The following is a 13,276-nucleotide window of genomic DNA, read 5'->3' on the forward strand; positions in this document are numbered from 1 at the left end:
TTATTGTTTTAAAGACAAATTTATAATGCTTAGCAGAGTACAATTGCCGTTCTGAATGTCCGGGTAGTGAAGCTTAGAAATAATACAATAACAGTACTATTCTACTGAATTACTGAACTACTACTGCCTATTTGCGGATCCTGATCCAGCCTTTTTTATACCATAGTCTGACGTGCCCCTTCCCTTTCTTTTTGTTAAATTAATATGCGGTGAGTAATATTCGCGGGATTAATATGGAGAACGTGCTTAGCCTAATCTATCTCGCTAGATAGATTTACAAATCTTCCCGGGAAAGTTTACAATTAGTATGATAGGAAGTTAAATTACCGATACCTGATTAGTTATCATAGCCCGTGACGTGCGTTCTCTTAGTATCGACGTGACACCTGATTAGTTACCATGGCCCGTGACGTGCGTTCTCTTAGTATCGACGTGATACTTTAAAAAATCTGAAAAAATTTACCAGAGTTGTTGACGTGAAGAAGTACAATTGTCAAAGTTTGAGAAACAAAAATTTTTTGTTCATGCGATTTGTCAGAGAATCGGCCATATATATATATATAATCAAGTTGACTATTATAACTAAACAGTTTATTATTATTTAAACAAAGTCTGTTAATATTTTATTTATTATCTTAACATGGTAGCAAAGCATGGTTTCAAAGTAAAAAGATTTTTCAAGTAATAATGGTTACAAAGTAAAAAGATTCTTCAAGAGTACAATTGATATTGAAAAAGTTGTTTAAACAAAAAAATAGAATTCAGAAATCAAAGAAGATTAATAAGTAAATAAGAAGAATATATTTTGAAGAATGATTGATTAAAATACGGCAAGATACATGTGAATATAAATAAGGTTATGAGGAACCACGTGTAAACAATGAAACGCACATGGTCAAGAATTTAGAGATTAAATGTGCTCTGACTGATCAAACATGAAATAATCCAAGAATTTAATGAAGTAAGGTAAAAGTATACAGTGCCGCTTACGCACTTTTACCCCCCCACGGGCAAAATCAGTCTAATTTCAAAGTTTTATATCTCTGGTAGAAATTAACGTACAAAGACGCGCGTGGGTGCGTTTGAAAGGTCTTTCAGAGAGCTTTCAAATAATATGACTCACGGTTGCCATCGATTGTTTTTTTAAATTTTGCAACAATTATGCAAAATTGAAAATTCTGAAACTTTTTTATTATTTTTGACAATTAGCCAATTTTGGAAAAAAAATAGTACGAAAATTTGAAGTACACCATTTTTTAGCTATTACCAAGCCCTATCTGAATCACTCATCAAAAATTTATTTTCGTCAAATTTGACGCGCGCACGGGCATTTTTTCCTGGAAGTGACAGTTTTTTTCAACATTTTTTATCTCCGTCAAATTGTAACAACCGAAAAAAATTTATAGGAGAAAAAATGTTTGTTTTTTTACGTAGAATACTGCAATAATTTTTTTTTCGGTTTTTCGAAAAAGTTTTTTTTTCGGTTTAAATTATTTTTCAAGGTCGAAAAAAAAAAGATTTTTTTTTTTATGTAATTTACGATACTTGTTATGTAGTATTATTGAATGGGTGGAAAAAATTTTTTTTTGTGGTTTATCATCTTTTTAGCGTACCGACTGTGAGACAAAAAAATTGAAAAAAACCGAAAAAAAAAATTTTTCGAAAAACCGAAAAAAAAATTATTGCAGTATTCTACGTGAAAAAACAAACATTTTTTCTCCTATAAAATTTTTTTCGATTGTTACAATTTGACGGAGATAAAAAATGTTGAAAAAAACTGTCACTTCCAGGAAAAAATGCCCGTGCGCGCGTCATATTTGACGAAAATAAATTTTTGATGAGTGATTCAGATAGGGCTTGGTAATAGCTAAAAATGGTGTACTTCAAATTTTCGTACGATTTTTTTTCCAAAATTGGCTAATTGTTAAAAATAATAAAAAAATTTCATAATTTTCAATTTTGCATAATTGTTGCAAAATTTAAAAAAACAATCGATGGCAACCGTGAGTCATATCATTTGAAAGCTCTCCGAAAGACCTTTCAAACGCACCCACGCGCGTCTCTGTACGTTAATTTCTACCAGAGATATAAAACTTTGAAATTAGACTGATTTTGCCCGTGGGGGGGTAAAAGTGGCTGACCGGCACTGTATACACTGCTATAATTGCATGGCTTTTGCTTGGACTGCCTTTCCTTCCTATCGCTTCTCTCAACTTTCGCGATTTAAGCTGCGTGAACAACGACGCTCTCCGCGCGCCAGTTGGCAACTTGACCTACCGGGCCGGCCTTACGTAGCATAACGTAACCCCACAAAGAGCTGCAATTGTTTACAGTCAGTATTTGATCTCGGTTAAATTAATATTGTAGCAGTCTAAATCCCCATTACAAAGTAAAATTTTTGATTTTGTTTAGAAAATTTTTTAAATCAAACTGTCTTCGGACGCGGATATGAAATTACTTAATTTTTACGGAAAAGACTATAATCTCTGGAAGAAATGATTGTTACTCTGTTTAAAATTTCGAAATTGTAATGAAGTTGTCACATGTGAAGGAGATAAAACTAAAAATACAGAATGTTCCAATCATGAATGTAAAGCAATGAATATAATTTATTCAAGTGATTTAAATGAACAATTAGAGTTTAAAATAGATGAAAAAACAGTTATCGGTTGTAACGAGGTGGTTATCCTACAAAAATGAGAAATTTATTGACGAACAAACTCCCACGATGCAGAGCTAACCGCCGCTCCGTTAAACACGTATAGCTATATGTGTATTCGCCTTTATGTTTGATGATTTCGTTTCAGTGTCTTCTTTCCAACCGAGTTGAACTCACCTTAAGTCAGTTGACTTGTGACACTCCATCTATCTTCAGTATGAATGACTTAATGCCTAATCCGCCTAATTCCCTAGACGAAATCGGATTAGGACTTAAGCCTTTATAGATCTATTAAACTAATAGGAAACGAAATGATGTAAAGGGTGAATAAAATTCACAAAGTTATTTTGTTAATTAACACAGTTAATTCACAAAAACTACAGTCTTTTATGGGCCGAAAAACTAACGCACGCGATATAGGATTTACAATTATTGATAATAATCTGGTGAGAGAGAGAGAGAGAGAGAGAATTCGAATTTGCCATGAAATCTAACGCTCGGCGCGAATAAAAAAAATTTACGATCGTAATTGACAAAATACTTTCGAAAGTATCTTGTCGCGCAATAATAAAGGGAGCTGCATCTACCCTACTGTGCAATTACGGTGATCAGCCGTAATTGTTGTTGAAAAAAATCAACGATCGATGCTCCTCTAATCAACTGTGCTGCTTCGATAAAAATCTGCCGCTGCTTGCTGCTGCTATTATGCTGCTGCTTCCTGCTGCTGTAACGCTGCTGCTGCTACTGGATTGATGTACTCACACACGTATACAGTCCCAGGAAAACTTTATAAAAACGGCGAAACAGTGCAAAACAAGTTGGCGATATTCTTGCGAAAACAGCTGGGGCTTAACTGAAACTTTTAAATTCTCGCACGCCCTCTCTCTCTTTTAGTCGTTTGAACTAACATCGCGAGTGTATCGAATCGCGAACGGATCAATTATTCGAATCGATTACCGTTGCAGCCCCCTGCAATTCCTAACTACCCGGGCAGGACGAATACCCGCGATTCGTCGTCATCAGGAACCTGAAAAAGAAAAGAAGGAAAGGAACCAAATGAATCAAAGCTTTCCTCCTTTATTTGAGCCACATTATTGTCTGCTCTCCAGGGCATGCATCATTTCTTGGCTACACGTGGCGCTCGATGTTTCGGGTAACGCCAGTGTGTAGCCTTCTTCAGGCACCGCTGGGAATTGGTCACCCCAGGCTCCCCATATATGTAGCAGCCCCTCATCTGCGATCGGGATTGAGCAGCATCCGGATCCGGTGTGGTCTGCTCAGCAGACCGAGGGAACTGATGGGCGCTGACTACCTGGGAGGTGGTGATGGTTACACTTCCCACCGTGGTGGTCGCATGTCCATCCTGCGACCTGAACTGATCGTGGTGTCAGGAGCCACATGCCCGTCCACATGAACCGTGAGCATCGGCCCAGTACCAGTAACTCCCGGGTCTCTCTTCTCCTGTGCCGGCACCGGAAGCACTGCGGGGAACTCCTGTCTATTATTCACATGCAACAGGGACTCTCCGTAGGCCCTCTGGCGTTGAGCCACCTCTGCCCACTCTCCTAGTAGTTCTTCTGCGCCCTGGCGGTTCATGAAGCGTCTCAGGTGATCCTGCACCTGAGACTGGAGGTCTGCTGCAAACCGCCAGTCACTCTCCACCTCGTTGATCCCCAAACGTACCTGTCTGAAGTCGAGGAGGAGAGTTGACTGATCCGGAATACGAGGGTGGTTGCAGACCCAGTGCGATGCCCCACAGGTTTCCCTGAATCCTGGGCACTGGCTCGCACTGTCCGACGTCTGGAATACGCCGGAATTGAGGGTCTGCACTCCTTGGTCCATAGTGGACTTGGGACGCTTGAACTCTTCCTGGTCCTCCGTTTGTGTACAAGCGTCCCGGGAAGCCTTCTTCGGAGCGACCCACGATGTGTTCCGGAGAATATCCACCACCGATGTGCTGTGACGCTCCCTTCGGGTGGCCCCCTTCAACTGGACCCTGGCGAAGCTATGCAGAGCTTCTATTAAATGCATCGCATCAGGGTTCAGCTGCAGATCTAATAGCATCTGAGTGACTACCTCGAAGGTCTCTTCCTCCACGACGATTCTCCGGTCCATCTGTAACATCCAAAACAAACAAAAATCTTGGATAAAACTCCCTGCGCAAAGAAAAACCCTATCAAATGCCGCATACCACCGAATTATGCGTTATCTCGCTATTTATCGCGGGAACGCCCTGGCCCTCGTCTGTTACCGTTCGGGTTTATCGGCCCAACCGTCCTTTGCACGACGGGCACGATCTTTCTAGGCCTACCTCTCCCTCTAGATTCCTTTATGGGAGAGTTGTCGCCTCTTGCCTGACCGGTGACCGTCTCTGGGACCTTTGGAGGTTGTCCTCGACCTTGCTTGGTTGGAGCAGATACCGGTAAATCCGACGCCTCGATGGGATCATTACCTATAGCCGTGCGGGCTGCTAATTCGATCCGCTCGCTTCTTCGAACGGATCTTCGAACTCTTTCGCGGATTCGTTCGCCTCCAACGACTGTTCCTCTTACGACTCACGAAGATCGATTACTTCCTCGCTTTTCTCTTCATCCCCCGGACCATACTACGGCTTAAGGTCTTTGGCATGGAAGAGTTTGGGCAGGATCTCCAAATGATTGCCCAGTTTATATGTGTTGGGACCGCAAACCGCTTCAATCACGTACGGACTAGCGTATTTCGGCGCTAATTTGGCTGAAATGCCATGAGCAGCCGAGGAAAGAATCCTGTTCCTTTTCCATACCCAATCTCCGACCTTAAACTCCGGTTACCGTCTCTTCCGGCCCTTTAACTTGGAGTTGGCCCGCTCCCATGAATTAGAGAGTTTCTTCATATGTTCAGCTCAATCTACCACAGCTTGACCCTCCGAACACTCAAGGGCCTGGTGATCTAAGGATCTTCTGAACGTCAAAGGAGGTACCGGCTGACGCTCAAAGATGTGCATTGCAGGACTATATCTGGTGGCGCTAAGAATTGCCGAGTTCAATGCGAAGTAGAACTCTAACAGGTGCACGTCCCAGCTCTTATGATCACGGCTCACGTAAGACGTGGTCATAGTTTTGAGCGTCCTGTTTACTCGCTTAGTGAGATTCGCTTAAGGATGATACACGGGAGTCAAGGCGCGCTGGATGCCGTTCTTCTGAAGGTATGAATCGACTTCATGATTCTTGAACTCGGTTCCATTATCCGACAAGAATACCTCTGGCACGCCAAACCTAGTGACAATCCTCTTGTGCAATTCCTTTGCGATTGTCCTCCCACTGGCTTTGCGTATCGCAACGCATTCTACCCAGCGAGTAAATAAGTCTACAAAGACTAAGACGTATTCAAAACCTCGAAAGCTTTTGGGAAATGGGCCAGTGATATCACCGGCCACCACCTACCAGGAACGTGACACTTATCTACGACCCATTAGCCCGCAAGGTGCCCTTTGTTTCACCTTGCACTGCTCATATACCGAGCAACTCTTTACGTACTCCCTGACCTGACCGTACATCTTAGGCCAGTAGTACAAGCGCCTAGCCCTGAAGAACGTACACTCTCGTCCTTGATGCCCTGCCGTAGGAGCATAATAGAACTCCTGGAGCACCTGGTGCCTTTCCTCCCTAGGCATCGCCAGCTTCCGCGCTTCATCGTTGGTGATGGACCCTTCACTGTCCTCATCAGGCTAATAGTGATATAGCCTGCTCCCCCCCACTACCTTCTATATAGGGTGTGAGTGTGGGTTTTGGCGTACTTCCTGGTATTATTACAAATACCAGGCGTCAGTAGTCTCCGACCGACTATTTATGGCACTCACTTCAATCCCCTCCTCCTCATAGGTCCTAGACAATGCGTCCGGCACCACATTGAGATCTCCCCTTCGATATTGAATATGCCTGAAATGGCTTCACAGTATGAGAAATCCCACGGGAAGACTAGTCTCATCCTCTGGGTTATATCCACGAGTCGCATCCATTCCTCCATTCGTTACGGTTTTCAGCGGTTTCTTTCCTTCCGCTGCTGATACGATGATGAGCTTGTTTCCACTCGTGGATTCCTTCGGCAGGGGAGCTTTTTGTGTGGAGGGGCCCGTACCTTTCAGGTCTTCCGGTTGCTCGATCCTCATTTCAATCGAGTCTTCTCCCTCATCCACAACCTGTATGTGACCACCTGGTCCTTCCAGGATAACCACTCCCCTATTCTGCAGAGGGCTGGCATCGGGCTCGATCGCTTACTACTCCGATATACCGCTAGGTCCTGGGCTCTTTTGACGCCCTACCAGGACCTGTTTGGATCCCTGAGTCGCCGACAATTTGCACTTTCCAGTCGACGACCTGCAGTGAGAGGTCGAATTTATTGGAGGCGCGAAGATGTCCTCTTCTCTTAGCTCTCCTTGCCGTTTCCCTTGTCGCAATCTGGGGCAGAATTTACGGCTGAAGCCCAGTTTGCTGCAAACGGAACACTCGAGAGGCTTGGTGAAGTCCATCTTCCGTCTCTGTCCTTCTCGCCGCTCGCCAGAAGACCTGAGAGAAGGAGAATTCTTCCTTCTCCCACGCTATCGGCTTCTGGAGGGCTATCCTCCCTTTCTTTGGCCAATTTGCGCAAGATTCGCTCAATACCCTCCAGACGCTCCTCCATCTTCTTATCAGAAGTGGAAATTTGTGTAGCCGATACCGTCAGTTGCTCGGCAGGCCTCCTGGCAGGGTGCACCTTTCCTTCGTTGGACACTGCAGCGGTTTGGGATTTGCTACCAGCCGTTCTATTGTTCGGCCGGTAGGCGTGCTGAGGGAAGATCGTCGAGTTGGGATTCGCGAATATGTATGGACGACGATCGTAAGACAAGGTGTTTTGTCCTTCGGTCGAACCCCTTTTAAACTCGTGTATTGATGTCAACTTGCTCCAACGCAGCTGAATCTGGATTTTCGGAAAAAGGTTTGCATGGAGCAGGTCTAATAACCTCTCCAAGGGCATTGATGGTTCCAGTCTATTGACAAAAGCCATCAGGTTGGACACGTAGTCTCATACCAATTCGTCTTCGCCCAGGAATCGGTTTTGAGCTTCCTGAAGCAGCCTTTGTTGCTGTTGCGTACTTGAGCTAAAGTACTTCGTCATCCGTTAGCCCTGCACCCACGCAATCTTCCAACATCGACAGAAACGTGTCTACGCTCTCTGCCTTACTGCCCATAAACCTCAATTTCAATCTACGGACGATTTTCCCAACATCTCTGGTTGTAGAGAGCCCTGAGGATAAGTGAGGACTGGTGCCAGATGATCCGCTTCGACTCCTCTGTCAAACAGGTGCGGATCTCCCGTACTCCTCCCGATACTCTTCATCTCCTCTTCTTTGGAGAGCTTCCAGTGGGGTGACGTCTTTTCTTCTGGGTCCTGGTCTTGGAGGAACCGGTGTGTTTCCCGAAATTCCAGAATCGTAGTAACAGGTGAATTTGTCCTGAAAATCTACATTTCGTCTGAAGCGCGGTTGAGTCGAATCATGCTGTGAAGAACCGGCTGCATTGACCATTTCATGCATTCCGTCTTCCAGCTCTCGTATTCTTTGGCGCATGTCATGCGCCTCGCGCTCCGCACACACCTGTATTCCCTGTAGAGTGTGATGGGTTTCTAGGATTCGACCTATCAGCTTACGGTTGCGGTCGACTCCCTCCTTCAGGTACTTCATATAGTAAATCCTCCATATACTCCATAAATATCTCCCGGAAGGCTTCGTTCAAGGATAATTTTTCTTGAGGCTCCTTCCGGGTGCAGGATTCTAGCGACCTGAGATTTAGATTGCTCCGTCTCCTCTCTCCCTCCTCCTGTTCCTGGGTATGAAGGACCTTCTGGATGATCTCATCCTCCTCTTGGCGGCGCGCTTCACCGTCCGAGACCTCATCAGGGCCGGTGAATGTCCTTGACACACGTGTCAAGGGCATTCCCTCCCTGTTGATGAGTCTCAGGGGATGATCGCTGTTCTTATCTGTGCTGAGGTTTTTCAACTGTAATAGCGTCGGCCGCCCTTGGCCGGCAATCCTACCCGCTATCACCTAATTCTTTAAGGAGGAGGTAAGGGAGGCGGTGTATCGCTCCCAGTAAGGCAAAAGAGGAAAGGCGATCGCAATAAATATTTTCACCTTTTACCAATGAATTATATTTATTATAAAAACGCTACCTTGAGCGATGACGAACAGAACAATCTATAAAACCTTAACCTAATACACCATAACTTCTTACCAACTAAATGAGATGACTTGCACGTGAGCGCCTTGCCATCTCATCACCGACTTGATACACAATAAGGAAAGAAAACTTAACCACTAGTTCAGCTGTGCCAGCCCGCGAGAGCCTGACACAGCGCACAAGTCGCGAATAGCCAAAAAGGATAACACCGATTAAGGAAGAGAAACGAGAGGAGAGAGTATGACCTGTATAAGTGGCGAAGTCCGCTGGGCTGGCACGTTGATCTTCTTTCTGCCGGCTGGTGACTTCCTCAGATATGGCGTGACTGGTGTACAAAGGCCGCTCTCGAGAATACTGTGCCAGTTCGTTAGGCTGGTATGCTCTCGCTCGCGGGGTCAATTCCTTAATGCTCGCGAGAAACAACGCAATAGTGCGTGAGAGACTGCTTCCCACGCCCTCCCCACTCACTTAACTAATCGGCGGCACGCGGCACCGCCAAGCGTGGCCAGTGTCGCGCGCCTAGCCGTACTATAGCTGCACTCTTTCTCTCTCTCTCTTTCTCTCTCTCTCACTTTCGGTGACTGACGAGAGCGCATGTTGCTGCGCGCTTCTGCCCACTAATACTGCTGCTGCTCTCTCTTTTTTCCTTGATAAAGAGAGAAACCGATGCTGAAACAAAAAGCTGGCATCAGGCACGAGAAACATACGTGCGCTAGATGCCCACCATGAGCCCTTGCCGATGTCGGAGAGAGAGAAGGGACGCACAGTGCAGGCCATGACCAACGTACACCGTTACACAACTCGTTACAGATCATCGAGAATCATATCGAGCCACGCTTGTCGGATGCGCGTCTTGCGCCCCGCCACCTCTTTACTGCGCGTGGTCTTTTCGAAATCTGTGACGGTGTAGTCTCCTAGCAATCATCTCCCTAGCCTAGCCGCCTGCTGGATGACACTTCCATCCTGGCGCAGCTCGAGATACGCCAAGTAGCGTTCGGGCTGTGCGGAGGTCAGCTCTAATGCCCAATTGTCGATCTGGGCTGACAATAGAGCCATCTTTCCTCCGCACGGGTATAGAATACGGTCGAGGTTCAAAATTATCGGCCTACACGATGTACAACCTACTGCTTCCTATCACCCAAGGTATGAGCGGGGTATGCACTAATGAGTGTATCTACCCTTAATGCCTTCTTTTTTTAAGGCGTAAACCTGTGAGATTATGAGCACGTGCAGTCTTCACAAACTATCTAATAATAGTATAAAATATCCTACCTAAGGTCGGAGCCTGCTGTTTGCTTGCTCCGCCTGGCTAATATTTCCTGAACTGCATGCATGGGTCGGGCTCTCTGCTAATACCGTCGCTCAGGTGTTTCCGGTCCTCCCTTTATCCACCAAACTATGGTTCAAACGAGCTAACACTTGATTTCTCAAAACGACCTGGAATTACTTCGACCTATTATTTATTACCGCTTTTGGCCCTTTTCACAATAAATTTGACAATTTATAAGAAAAAAGTCCAAGTGATTCCGTTTTTCCCCTGCAGAGGGCGTACCGCTCACGATCTCGCGCTACCACCTGCTCAAACCTTCCTAAGCGCTCGCGCAATCGTCTCTCTCTCTCGTGCGTCGATTACCTTCGCCGCACAATCCTATTAGCACGAAACGGGTCTTAATACCAGTTGGGCGCCATGTAACCGGATGGTTATCCTACAAAAATGAGAAATTTATTGACGAACGAAATCCCACGATGCAGAGCTGACCGTCGGTCCGTTACACACGTATAGTTATACGTGTATTCGTCTTTATGTTTGATGATTTCGTTTCCGATTCTTCTTTCAAACCGAGTTAAACTCACTTTAAGTCAGTTGACTTGTGACACTCGATCTATCTTCAGTATAACTGACTTAATGCCTAATACGCCTAATCCCTTAGACGAAATCGGATTAAGACTTAAGCCTTTATAAATATATTAAGCTAATAGTAAACAAAATGACGTAAACGGCGAATAAAATTAACAAAGTTTAATCAATAAAAACTACAAGTCTTTTACGGGCTGAAAGACAAATACAAGCGAATAGGTTTCACAATTCTTAATTATAATTCAGTGAGAGAGAGAGAGAGAGAGAGAGAGAGAGAGAATTCGAATTTTCCGCGAAATCTAACGCTCGGCGCGAATACAAAAATTTACGATTACGATCGACAAAATACTTTCGAAAATTAAAAGAATAAAAGAACTTAGATGTGATAATGAAAAAGAGTATATAAACAATGATGTTTTCAACTTAATTAGAGAAAACGGAATTTATTTAGAATCATGCCTGCCTTATGTTCATCCGTTAAATGGTACTGCGGAAAGATATAATAGAAGTGTTATGGATACAGCAAGATGCTTAATGTCCGAAGCAAATTTACGTATAAGATATTGGCCAAAGGCAGTTAAAACTGCCGGCATACTTGAATAATAGAACCATCGCGAATACTGTATTTAATACAATGCAATAACAAGAGACCTTATGTAATTACCTTTGATAAAAAGCCTAGTCTGAAATATTTAAGAATGTATAGTAGTGTTACGACTCACGCAACGGCCGCGAATTGACAATAGTTACTCTACCGTGTCTGTCTCTTTTCGGCCAACGCGTAAGCGCTTTACCACGGGTAAAAGACTAAGCAAGAGCAAGCTGGCCATTAAACTAAAACACCGGCTAGAAAAGTAACGGTTAATTAAAATAGATTTACCTAAAAGTTAACTCGTCCTAAAACTCGTACTGCAGAATCCAGGGATGTATCGTAGTTTTATGGAGTAGGCGTAAGACTCTTTCTAATTTAAAATGGATGACTTATAGAAATATAGTTTAAATAATTATTACTCAGAATAAGCGATACAGAGACTTCCGGAGTCTTTCGAAGTAGAATACTGAGTTATTTCGACAATCGCTCTGCCACCTCTTTTATAAAGCATAACAAATAAAAAGTAGGCTATAAAGGGTTAAACCCATAAGAGGAACACGCGTCACAAAGAACAAGGTCAGACTTCAATTAGGCATTACTCTAATTGAGGGAATTCTCCTTACATAAAAATACAAATTTGCCGCTTTTATATGGCCTGACCTGTTCTCTACGTTACACGCCCATCCCGAAGAATAGCGACGCATGGCGCTCAAAAGTTACACCCGCCATTATTCATTGTACTATTTGAAAAACTTCCCGATATAATAGTATTTAACGATAGTCAATAGACATACCTCTAAATATTACCTGACAATACATTTACACTTATAAATTACATACAATGAGTTTATTCTACGCGTTATCTATTAAACAGAAGGTTAGTACGCATACATATGTATATATTATTAAACAAACAATTCACAGCATCACTCATCACGTTCTTCAATAGTTTATTGTTCAAAAGGTAAAAAACTTTCTCTCCACGCGTTGTTCAATCTTCGCTGGAAAATCTCTTCACTAATATTACCGCGCTTGCACATATGGCATTTCTCTCCGGCTTGTAGAGCATATTGATGCACGGTCGACCAGCAATTCCAGCTAATTAAAAAGATGTTCTTCAATCCGTGGCTTAAGTATTTCAGGATACATAGTTTACCGAAACGCCACTCAGGTAAAGAGCGAGCGCACTGATGTAATTATCATAAATTAAGAGATCCGCGAATTTCTTTCCTCCATAAGGCAAGTGGATTAATTCTGCATATGTTCTTCCGCACTCAACTTATTCCTCTTGGTAATATGATACCATATAGTCTAGCCAATTCTGTGTCTCCGTTCGATTGCTTCCATCGTGCGATCGTGGAATACATTCTACATACATACGAGGTGTGATCAAAAAGTAAGGTGAATTTTGTAATTTAGCGGGCTACGTCCGTTCGATCTTCGACTTTTTTATTTGGTTATGTCGGTACACTCGTCTAGAACATACGTTCCAAATTTCAGCTTTGTAGTATGTTTGGTTTATTTGTGAGAGGCATCAAGGTTAGAAGTGTTTTGCGTGCTCCACGATTTGCTGCTGTCTAAAAACATTGATCAAAGAGTTTGCATTAAATTTTGTGTGAAAAATGGAATCAAATGTTCCAAAACACTTGAAATGCTGAAAGTGGCATACGGTGAGTCTACTTTAAGCCAAAAAAATGTTTACAAGTGGTATAAACTCTTCCAAGAAGGCCGAGAAGACACCGACGACGAACCTCGTTCTGGACGCCCCAGCACATCAACAACTGATGAGAATGTTGAAGAAGTGAAGAAAATAGTGTTGGGAAATCGTCGAATTACCATTAGAGAAATTGCTGATGATATTGGCATCTCATTTGGTTCGTGCCAATCAAGTTTGACGAGTGTTTTAGACATGAGACGTGTGTCACCGAAGTTTGTTCCGAAATTGCTCAATTTCGTCCAAAAGAAACGTCGC

Source organism: Phymastichus coffea, unplaced genomic scaffold (assembly GCF_024137745.1).
Source record: "Phymastichus coffea isolate CEN01 unplaced genomic scaffold, Cenicafe_Pcof_1.1 PCOF00030, whole genome shotgun sequence".
NCBI classification, from domain to species: domain Eukaryota; kingdom Metazoa; phylum Arthropoda; class Insecta; order Hymenoptera; family Eulophidae; genus Phymastichus; species Phymastichus coffea.